This window comes from Fukomys damarensis, unplaced genomic scaffold, assembly GCF_012274545.1.
Source record: "Fukomys damarensis isolate Sample0158 unplaced genomic scaffold, DMR_v1.0_HiC HiC_scaffold_25, whole genome shotgun sequence".
NCBI classification, from domain to species: domain Eukaryota; kingdom Metazoa; phylum Chordata; class Mammalia; order Rodentia; family Bathyergidae; genus Fukomys; species Fukomys damarensis.
In genome coordinates, this window is record NW_022900937.1 from 7,868,946 (window position 1) to 7,880,975 (window position 12,030).

At 38.6% G+C, this 12,030-nt stretch overlaps 1 protein-coding gene across 1 annotated transcript in view; it reads right to left on the reverse strand.

Moving 5' to 3' along the window:
- Bank1 (B cell scaffold protein with ankyrin repeats 1) overlaps positions 1 to 10,088 on the reverse strand; it is a 212,253-nt gene extending 202,165 nt beyond the window's left edge. The window contains exon 1 of the mRNA XM_033756173.1: positions 10,056 to 10,088. The gene's annotated coding sequence lies outside the window, so the exon portion shown is untranslated. The remainder of the gene's footprint in view (positions 1 to 10,055) is intronic.
- Positions 10,089 to 12,030: the final 1,942 nt, after the last annotated feature.

Below are 12,030 nucleotides of genomic sequence, written 5' to 3' on the forward strand. Positions count from 1 at the left end.
TACCGGGGATCAAACTCAGGTCCTTGCACTTGTGAGACAGGCAGCGGCACCACCTAGTGAAATCCCCAGACCTACAATTTTTATTGTAGTAGTAAAAGACACATAGCCATGAATCTCGCTCACTTCAAAGCAGTTGTGAAGGCCTCTTCCCTGCATGTCTTTAAGAGGTGTGAGAGTACAATGAATACTGCTGTTTAGGGTCAGAAAGGCAGGGTTTTCCAAACAGTACAGAGCATTCTGGTCTACCTCATTCACCAGATCTGGCATGGTGTAACTTTGGGGTCTTCCTCAAAATTAAAATGGCCATCTCTAAAGGTTTTGAATCAATTCAGGACATGGAGGCAGCCATGATAGTTCAACAAAAGACTCAGGCAAGAGGATTCCAGAGCTGCTCCAGAAAGTGGCAAGGACAGTGGGATAAGAGTTTTCAAAGGAAGGGGAGGCCGACGATGGCGATGAATGGCAATATGTCTCTTACTGTGGAACACTTTTAAAGTTCAACGTCACCATATTTTCCATTACGCCTCATACACTTGCTCTAAATCATCATTTTTCTCCTTTAAGGAGGTTTATTGTCATTAAGATTGGCCAAGATTAGGCTGCAAAATGAAGTAATAAAAATGAACATGAAGCATAGAATACAAAATGTTCATTCCTGGAAAGCTACGTCATAACAAAAGAACATCACTCCTGAAGATGAGATTTAACTCTGCAGATAAATTATTGAACGTGTAAGTCTTCAGTTTAAAGTAAATAACAGCATTATTCAATGGTTTTACAGGAACAGAATAGAGGAACAGGAACACTAATTCTCATAAATTTACTGTGAAAGGTTCTTTCAGATTCAATGGTGTCTTATTTTCTTATTTTTCTTACAAAACCTTCTGATGAATTTTTAAAGTTGAAGGAAACTTGTATCAATAATTGCTCTTACATGGAAATCAAATTACATCACATTTTATCAAACCTTGAGGCTAAATTTGAATTAAAATCCTTCCTGTTGTATATGCACAGCTCCACACAGAGTGGCAGATTCTGTCCTTTTTGAGTAAGATTCAGTCTCATACACAAGTGTTTATTGTGCAGAGAGGGAAAAGATTGTATGATAATACATTATGATTAAAGCAGAGTCTGGGTGGAGAATCAAGACTTGTCATGTAGAAGTACAAGATCCTAACAGTGAAAGTAACTGTACTGTATCCCAAAAATGTACCAATAAACTCAATTAAAGATGAAAAAAAAACCAGAGTCTGGGTGGAAACATGAACACTAATCCTGATGTAACCGTAACGTATATAAATCACACCTAAATTATACAGTGAGTAAACTCGAATTGGTATATGCTGCAACCTTGTAATATTATTGCTCGTACAACAGAGTAACAAAACAAGAACCAAAAGTACCTAATAGGATCGTTGAGAGTACAGACTGAAAAATTTCATACAAAGTGTCACAAGGCATGGAAAATTGGGGCCCAGGGATTATCAGCACCTTCCACTAAGAAAACTATAAGTACATCAGTGATAGGCCTCTGAAAACAGGAAACATATTCTAATTCCTAAAGTATTACCTCAATAATAAGATATAAAGAAATTAACTGTACATTAGCTTTAAATAAGTGACTATTTTTAAATTTCTGTACTGTCTACATTACTAATAGACACTGAAGAGGGAATTGAGATAAAATCAAAGAAAATATGTCTATCAATATATAGATAGCATGGGTAAGAATTCCTCACTCCTTTCCAAGTTTTCAAAATGATTTGTGTTAAAATAAGGGAAGTACTCAAGTGACAATTTGGGAAATAAACTGGGGACATGACAATATCTCAGCAATACCCTGGAAATAAAAATTATTTGATGAAATAGTAATCACAATAGCTAACACTATGCTAATAGGTAATGCTAATCATAATAGAAGTCTTACAGTTTCTTACAGTGTACCAATATTATTCTAGAAGATTTATCTCATCCTCACAAAAAATTCTATGAGTTATTATTTTTATAATTATTTTCCAGAGCAGAAAACAGTGGGTGCTCAGCACATTGACTAATTAACTTGGTCAAGATCATTGAAGTTAAGCAGTAGCTTGGTGATGCTCAGACCTGAGCCATCTAGCTCAGCACTGCTGCAATCTGGCCCTTCTGGTGCACTGGCTGCATCCACTTCCTGGTCCTCTGGGCCACTTGTGCTGACTCGGGACGGTGCCTTCAGAGTCCTATCACCAGGTATGTGGTGACCTGCACTGTAACTGCAGCCCGGGCACATTGTCTGGAACGCAGACTACGGAGTCCCTTTCCTTTCCCTCGTTTCCATCATTCTCTGGGTGCTGTCAGTGCTTCTCCCACACAACCAGAGGGCAGCAGTTGAGGCTCCAACTCTACCAACCGTTACTAGTTCATGACAGATGCACAGTTCAGTGGAGAATTGAAAATGTCTCAAATAAGTGCAAATATGAGGAGTCCTCTTCCTATGGTATGCATATCTTTCTGCTCCTTTTTTTTTAATTGAGTTTATTGGTACATTTCAGGGATACAGTACAGTTACATCCATCATTGGGATCTTGTACCTTTGCATGACCGGTCTTGGTTCTCATTTTTCCCCCTTGTCCCTGCCCTCCCTTCACCCCCTCCTCTCCTCCACCTTTACAATCACTTCATTTCCATTTTGTCATTTTCTCATATTTTTTTCTTTTCCCTTATTCCCTTTCCCCTACCCTTCCCACTTTCCCTACACCTTTAGCCCCTTTCTTCCTATTTCACATGATCAATTATCTCATTAGGATCTTATGTACTATTCTGCTCCTTTCATTACTCCCATCTGTCCTCCGCAGCAGGAGACAAGGGTTATGATTACACCTTCGGGCAATGGTGAAGTCTGGATTGGTGGAGAAGAAATGTCAGCATTTAGTCACTAAGAGAAAATGTGAGTGACCAACATGTTTTTCATGTTAGGGAATATGGTGGTAATTTATGTGGGGTCCTTAGTAACGAAATCTGTATATAGTCTATAAAGGTTCTATTTCATCTTTATAAACAAAATTCTAGATGTGAGTGTGGAAACCATCATGAGTTACCATAATGGAACTCTACAGACTCAGGGGGGTTTTGAATGAGGGGCAATTATGCCCTTTGACAAAGGATTCTTCTATACAGTCACATATGGGAATCATGCATCCTCTAAGCCTCTTCAGAATAGCCAGTGTCCATGTGCACTGTGGATAAAGGAATAGCCATAGTAGAATGCCTGGAATATCTTCTACTGATAGTTAAGTTCATCATCTCAACTGACACACTTTCTCCAAGACACATAATACTGCCATGGTGTGGTGGTAAGTGGAGAATGAATCAAAGTCAGGTGCAGTGGCGATGGCCTCTTGCCCTGGTTTTATTTAATAATGGTTCGAGTGGGCCCATGGAGCTAGCCTGTAAGTACTGTTAAACTGAATACTGGCAACATATATTCACAGTACGTATAAAAGAATGAGGCATATTATGTTAAAAGAGCAAAATATAAGTTTCTGAAACTGTGGACCACCTTCCCTATAGTAAATTAAAAAACAAAACAAAACAGAACAAAAATCTGTATTCGTGGGAGAATTACAAAAATTAGTGTCACCAAAAATAACTTGAAAGATGTGATGGTAATTAATTATTTCTTCTGTTTAATGGGCCAGTTTGACAGAAAAAAAAGATACAGGGTCTTGAAAAATTACTTGATGCCCATAAACATACTCAAGTGTTATTAACTTCTGTTCTACACTTGGTATTCACTGTAGCAAATCAACCGGAGTATGGAAACTATCAACTGCCCAAATTGATCAATTAATTATATGTTATGGAGTTCATTTCTTTTTTGAAGGGTAGTTTACAGTGTCCCAGTAGGGAAGAAAGTAACCTATCACTGTGTTCCTTCAAACCTCAAGTTTCAAACCTCCCTGGCATGAGAAATCCAAACAAATACTGAGTATATTGATATATCATAATCATATATCATTTTACACAATAAACGAAATGTGTAACTGATGAAATGCAGTGTATTTTCAAATGCTCCGATGCCACTCTCTGATACCTCTAAGCCAGAGCATGTGCAGGATCAGCCACGTCAAAATCTGCAGTCTCAGGAAACTTTCTAGATGATCATTGGTTTGAGGAAACTCAGAACACCCTCAAATGCTAAAAGACAATTTGCTAAGTCTCCTCACTCAACAGCGCCTTTGGATCTTGCAGGGAGCACAGTCAATGAGCTATTCTGACCCTCAGCAGTAAAGCCAGCGGATATGGTAGGACCCAGGTTTAGCGAGGGCTCCACTGTACTCTGCTCTGCCCTGCGGCTTTGCAATAATGCTTCGTGTTGTGTTTGCCAACTCTCATGAGGAGACCAGTAACACTTTCCCCTGAGGTTTTGGAGGAAACCATACCTTATTTTTCCTTTGAAAAATGACTCCTTTCCTTTAAATAATGAATTTTTGAGCTTTTATTGGGTCCTGGTAGAGATGAATGGTCGGCTTCTAGGATATTGTTTATATAGTCTATCTGGCCACGAGTGAAGTAGGTGTTCTGAGACCACCAAAGTATACTTTTGGTTATGAGTATCCCATTAGGAAATGGATATGATATACACAAAACCAGAGTTAGGCTGGTCTAGATGGAACCAGTGCATTTCTTTTTTCTTTTTTATGCGACAGGGTCTCACTTATGTACTGAGACTAACCTGGAACTCACTGTGTAGCCCAGGCTAGTCTCGAGTTCACAGTGATCCTCCTGCCCCAGCCTCCCGAGTGCTGGGATTACAGGCATGCACCACCACATCCAGCTCCAGCCATTGCATTTCTTGAGCATGGTGTCCACATCCCTGAGATGCTAAATTTTCCTGCTTTGCCTTCTCTGCCTCAGTATACCCTTATAGCTGCACAGGGCTCACCTGCCTGCTAACACAGAAAAAGCAGCATGGCATTAGCCCCCCGATGAGTCTGAAAGCCAGCTGCCACTGTGTGACAGCCCTACTCTGGGTTTTCCAAAAGGAAGCTTTCCTATTTGAAAGGACTGTGTGCAATACATTTGGACGTTCACTTTGGTTTGAAGACAGAATGAACTGTGCTATGGATCCACATCAAACAAAAGAAGAAGAAAGAATGGAAAAGAATACAGTATGCTTATTTCATTTCAGCATTAAATATACAACCTAGATCACTTAAAAAAAAACCCTAACTGGGAAATATGAGCCTATAAGTTGCATTCTTCCATGTAATGATTTCCTTATGTGCTTTTGTGGCTTATATAAAGACAAATTAGATTTGAACTTGGCTTCTCAGTTTTCCATTGTGAGTAATTGAACCTGTATAACAAGCCTTTCGCCACACTGGTGATCAACCTATGCTTATTGAAAGTTTTCTAGAGTTACAGTTGAGGCTGCAAAAGGATCAAAGTTGTATAGGTTTTATGTGGTTGCAGGAAAATTCATCTTGGAAATGCCTTACCCTGTGGCAAAGCAATTCAAACATGAAGTTAATTTCAATGAAAAACATATAATTACACAAAAGTTAGAATTCTGAGGGTAGATGTTTTGAAGACATAAAATGGAGCTATTTTCTTTGAGTAATTATGTCAGCAGGCTAAATTTGCATTACCGCATTGGTTTGTTAGGGGTATAGATTTCTAACAATCTTAAAAGTACACAAGAGTGAATTTTATGCATGCATGTGGATTATACAATATTCCTAACAATAAAAAACAAAAACCTGATGGAATAGATATAATATTTGAAAAAGGTCCCCAGCACCAGCAGCAATTAACTTTTAAACACCCATATTACCCAACCTTATAGGCTCACAAAGTTCAAACTTGATGCAAATTTGCTACAGCTGTCAGTAGTAATTCTGGTATATCTGTAAGCTAAAAATTGAGTCCTGTGTAAATGACTCAGTGATATTAATTAGTATGACTGAAATCAGTCAAAATTATTTCTTGAAGAAATCACAACTGACAGGTTCCAATGTTCAGGTGAACACTCCGGTGCGTTTTTATGCTACCCCCAGTGTTACAATTCCTTTTATTTTTGGTACCTATTGATCTTACACGATACTGTGTTTCAAGGCATATTCTACATTTGGGTCATATACCAGGCCTTACAGCCACACTGCCTTTTCCTTCTTTATTTGCTTTTTCTTTTCTAGCAAGAGATGCCCTTGTACTTTCACATTATCTTTTTTTTAGAGTCCACATTTTTGTGATATTTGTCTTTCTGACCTTGACTTCTTTTAGTCCCCGTTTTTCTGCAAATAACAAAATTTTGTTCTTTTTTACAGCTGAATAGTATTCCATTGCACAAATATCACATTGTCTTAATCTATTCCAGCTGTTGATGGACACCTAAACTGGTATCCTAGTTTGGCTGTTGTGAATTGTGTAACAGTAAATATAAATTGCAGGTATTCCTATAGTCTGCTCACTTTTATTCCTTCATGTGTACATATACCTAAGAAGAGGTGTCTTAAGTTTTATCATTGCTGAGACAAAATACCCAACACCCAAAGTTAAAGGTTTATTTTGGCTCACAGGCTATAGAGGTTTCAGTTTATAATCAGCAGGCTTCAAGGCACGGTGGCAGGCAGAGGGGCATCACAGAGGAGAAACAGTACATGGCAAAGCAGGGCAGGCAGAAGGCAGCCAGCAGGGAAACAGCAAGCAGCAAGTGACAAGCAACCAGAGACCCTCTTTCTGTCCTTTTTATCTTATCCAGGCTACCTACCCTTAAGGCAGGTCGCACTCACAGTCAAGGTGGGGCACCCTTAGTGCCACCCAGAGCCATACCATATTGATCACTGGACTAATTTCATAAATTACAAACCCTTGATCCAGCATCACATTCCACCCAGCTACTTCCAAAAAGCTCCACCTATGACCACACGGATTTTGGCAGACATCTAAGCCAAACCAAAAGGAGTGATATAGCTGGACTGAATTGTAGCAATAGTTTTAGTTTTTTGAGGAACATGTATATGGTTTTCATAGCACCTGTACTAATTTACGTTTACACCAGCAGTATAAAAGGACTCGTTTTACCCTACATCTGCATCAGTATTTACTTTTTTTTTTTTTTGTATTCTTGATGATAGTCATTCTGACTAGGGTGAAATGGAATATCAGTGTAGTTTTGATTTGTATTTCCTCGATGGATACAGATGAGCATTTTTCAATACTTATTGGCCATTTGTAGTTTTAAAAAAATGTCTGTTCAATTCTTTTGCCCATTTATTGAATGGGCTATTTGATTTTTGGTGTAAGGTTTGAGTTCTTTATATATTCTAGATATTAATTCTCTGTTGAAAGAGTAACAAAGATTTTTCTCCCCTTCTATAGGCTGTGTTTTCACTCTGTTAATTTCCCCTAAAAATGGTCATATTGCCAAAACCGACCTACAAATTCAATGCATCCCCAACAAAATACCAGTGACATTCTTCACAGAACTTTTAAAAAATCCTAAAATTCATATGGAAACCATATAAGATCCAGAATAAACAAAGAAATCCTAAGCACAAACACCATCACAATACGGGATTTTAAATTAAACTACAAAGTCTTAGTTAAAAAACAGCAACGTAGTGGCACAAAAACAGAGACATAGACAAATGGGACAGAAGAGGCGACACAGAAGCAAACCCTCATCACTACAGTTATGTGAGACTGGACCAAAGAGGCCGAGAAGACAGTCTCTTCAATAAATGGTGGCGCAGAAAGTGGTATCCCCCTTGTAGACTGAAAGGACAGCCTCATCTCTCCCGCTCTACAAATTCAACTCAAAACGGACTGAAGACATAGGTGCAAGACCAGAAGCCTTGAAACTGCTAGAAGAAAACATAGGGGAAGAACTTGAAGTTAAATCATAACCAAAGACTTCCTGAAGAGAACTCCTATAGAATAGAAAATAATAGCAAGAATCAACAAGTGGGATTATAACAATTAAAAAAGCATGACAGTTTTAGTAAAAGTATCTCATTCAAAAATAAAAATTTAAACTTGAAAAGGCACAAACTGCAAAGTTTATGAGCCTCCAAAGGCCACACCATACTGAGCTATAAAGCTGAATTTAATTCACATCACCTACTGCCAAACTCTGGCTTGAGTATCAGTGCTTCTGCAGGCAAAATTACTGGCAAGATAAAATAAAAGCACAGTCCCTCCTTTGAGGCTTCCAATGGATAACAGCATATGACAAATTGTCAGATTAATAAAAAAATAACTGCAGTTCCATCAGCAAATCTCATTCGAAGCAAGACAAAATCAGAAGACAGTTGTGATAGAAAAAACAAAGGGATGGATAATGATGACTGGAGAGCTATGATCAAAGTAATTTTTTCTTTCCCGAGTTCCTTTAGAGAACTTTAGGGAGAGCTACCTGTGCATTTGAATGCTTTGTTGCTCGAGTACATAAGTCAAGGTCATGGTGGATAAACTCGTGTCCTTTAACTCTGGTGGGATCTTGTGGTTTACACTTGAAAGCACTTGGTTATCACTTTGACACTGATGCCTTTCAGGATTTTTGTCATGTGCAGAAGTACATATAATGTCATAGTATGAACATGTAACCATTAAGAGCATACCCTTAGCAAAAGTGAGGACAGTAAAATATCTTGAAAGTACCTGTATACCACAAAACAATGCACATAGCAAGCAAGGAATAAGATCAGTATCTACTGGTGTGATGCAAATAAAACCAGCAAGGAAGCAGCCTTCTGCCTTCTGCACCATTTGTGGCCCTTCTTGACCAGAAGGGATGTGGTCAACCTAGGGGCATCTGTCTCCTACAACACCAGGAGCACCACCTGGGCCGATGACCATGGTAAATGACACTTCTGAGGTCAGAAGGCAGCACACGAGCAGCACACTAGGCAACTCCTGAAAAATCCTCAAGTCTGGACAGCATTTGGTAATAACTACATCATGCCCCATCAACACCATTCTGTCCTCAAAGTGTAGTCAAGGGTCTGGACCCTTTATGAGCTTAGGAGAATTTGAGTGTTCCAAAACTAGAGCCCATTAAGGAACCACCGTGTAACTAAGCACTTGGTTAACTCTCATAATGCTGGAAATTCCAACTTCTTATGGTATTTCTAGTACCATCGTTGACTGTGCTTATAATTCTTCATTTTGTGAGCTTTGCTGATACAAATAAAAACATTTAGTCTTTCCTCTGTGGAAGAAATATGATAATATTCATTAAGGAAATTAATGAGTGTCATTTATTCAGTTCACTAAAATAAAAAATTTCCCAGATGAGGGTACATCACCTTATTTAAAAACAAAGGGAACAATATTTGAAATTACATATCCAAAATTGGTTTCTAGTTCTGAATATCATGTTTGTCCAAACATTTAAAATCATTAAAACTATATATTTATAGATGGTGATGGAGGGTTAAATTTTATAAAGCAATCAATATGTGATTAAGTAAAAGTGTTTTTAATGTATTCTGGCTCAGACTTGTACAATAATTGCTTTTTTATTATAAATTCCCATACTCCAAAAGTCTATTTGTAAAATTATCAGAGCCTCAAACTCAGGCACTAAGCTGGTTATAACCACCATGGTTGAAAAATTAATGTTCACATTTTTGACCCATGCTGATATTTTCTACAGGATTTAAAACTAAGCTTTTCTGAACAGAAATAATGGGCTTGTTTTCATTAATATTTGACAGTTGAAAGTGGATAATATAATCAATGCAATATAATTAATCAAAAACTTTTATAAAAATATGAACTTCCAAAGAGATATGATTTTAGAATATAAAATCAGAAATATTATTATAAAGTTTTTTTCCTTTTCCTCTAATAAAAATTGAAGATCTATACTATATAAAAGTTTAAAGATAGACCTATGCAAATATATAAAAATAATTTATTTTATTCTTAATTTTAGTAATTCAATTTATTCAACTTTATTTTTAATTATTTGCATTTAAATACCTTATGGGTATCTTAGTTACCTTTCTCATTGCAAAGAAAAAATACCCAACACCCCAAGTTAAAGAGGAAAAGGTTAATTAGCTCACAGTTTGTAGAAGTTTCAGCCCATCATTGGTTGGCTCCAAGGCAGGGTGGCGTGGCAGAGGAGAACCAGTTTATGGCAAGCTGAAGACAGCAAAAACTTAACAATATGTTTCTGTTCCTTTTATCTTATCCAGACTACTTTGAACAGGTAGCACTCACACCCTTAATCCTAGTGCCCTTGAGCCTACCACTGTGCCATGAATCAATCCCAGTGTCACACACTCTGGATCCAGCCACCTCTGAAAAAGCCTCAACTATGACTGCACGAGGCTTTGGGGGTACTCTAGACACAAGCCCACAGCAATAGGGAAATAAATATCCAAATACAATGTTGAATTTTGCTAGATACATTTTTATATGAGTTCATAAAAATATTTAAAAATCTACCACTTGAACATATATTAATGTAGTTTATAATTGTGATCAAATTTAAAGTAAACAAAAGATTTATATAATAAGGGTTAAATATGACTTCTAGAAGTATTAAAGGTTTTCTCAGTTCATTGTTTGGAAATCTTTATACCTCCAGCCACCAATATGAGCAGCGATGTAGGTGACAATGACGACAGTGACAATTACAACAAAGACCACCAATGTACAGTGCATGCCGAGCACTTGCCTGTGACAGCTCTGGTGTCCCACAGGATCCGTGTATTTGGCGCATACCAACCCTGGACCCTCGCCCCATTCTGCACCCCTGGCAGATGCGCACAGCAGAAAGCACCGTGGATGTGCACCCGTGAGAACTGTAACAGCAGCAGCTCCCAGTGGCTGTGCCGAGCTGGATAACTAAGCAGGCAAACCGCTGATTGTGACTAAACTGTAAAAGGAGTTTCATTTTTTGCCCCTTAAAAACTTGAATTCCACAAAGACATTCCAATAATGAACCAGTACATATCTTGTCAAAGATGACTAACTAACAGCAACCTGAAGGTGCTCCTTAAGTTTTATGAAAGCTTATCCTCCATGGTTACATCTGGGTGCCTGGTGATCAGACCCTCTCTGCAGCATTCTCTTCCCCCTTCTGCTGATATCGCCTTTGTTTAGAAATCTGTATTAGGCACCTACTGTTGCTGTAAGAATTTTACCCAAAGTGAAGTGGCTTTAAAGCACCCCAAGTTTGTTATCTTAACAGTTCTGGAGGTCAAGGAGATGAGTCACCCTGGACTAACATCAAGATACTGGCAAGGGCCCGGCTCTCTCCGGAGGTGGACACACATCCTTGTCCCTGCAAATCCATGTGCCCGAGGGCCCACTGTCTGTGGCTCATGGCCTCGCTCCTCCCTCTCAAGCCAGAGACCGAGAAACCCAAGGCTTTCTCCTTCTGTCACCTTGCTGGGTCTCCTTCTCTGCTTCCCCTGAAGGACTTTGTCATGGGCCTATCTAGACAATCCATGAACATCTCCCAGTCATAAACTCGGCTAATTAGCAACCTTAATTCCATCTGCAGCCTCGATTCCTCTTTGCCAACAAACCCCGATTATTCACAGGTTTGGGGATCAGGACACACACACTGTAGGAATTCCACCTCCAACCACACTGCAACTCTATCCCCACTGTAGCTTCTTGTCTCCCTTTCCATAACACTGCTGAAGCAAAACAGAGACATGCAGTACATTTTCTGCTTTCTCTGCTCGCGGTGTTTATAGGAAAATCCTGATGAAATAGCTTAAGTGATCATTGTTTAGATCTCCTACCCAGTCAAAGCAAATGATACATTAGAAGAATTTTCTAAGAGTCAATTAGTGGGAGTTTGAGAATTCCTTTGAGGACAAGAAACATTAGGCAGATGCAAATCAGCAGCATTGCATTATTAAAGCACTCCTTATTGCTAACAATCCACAGTATGTTTTAATCACATTTATATTACAGCTTTGATCATTTTAAACACCCTAATGGCCATCATTAAAGACACAACTTTTTCTGGCATTGCACTGTAGACATTCCACTTGCTGTGCATTCACCTGCAAGGACCAT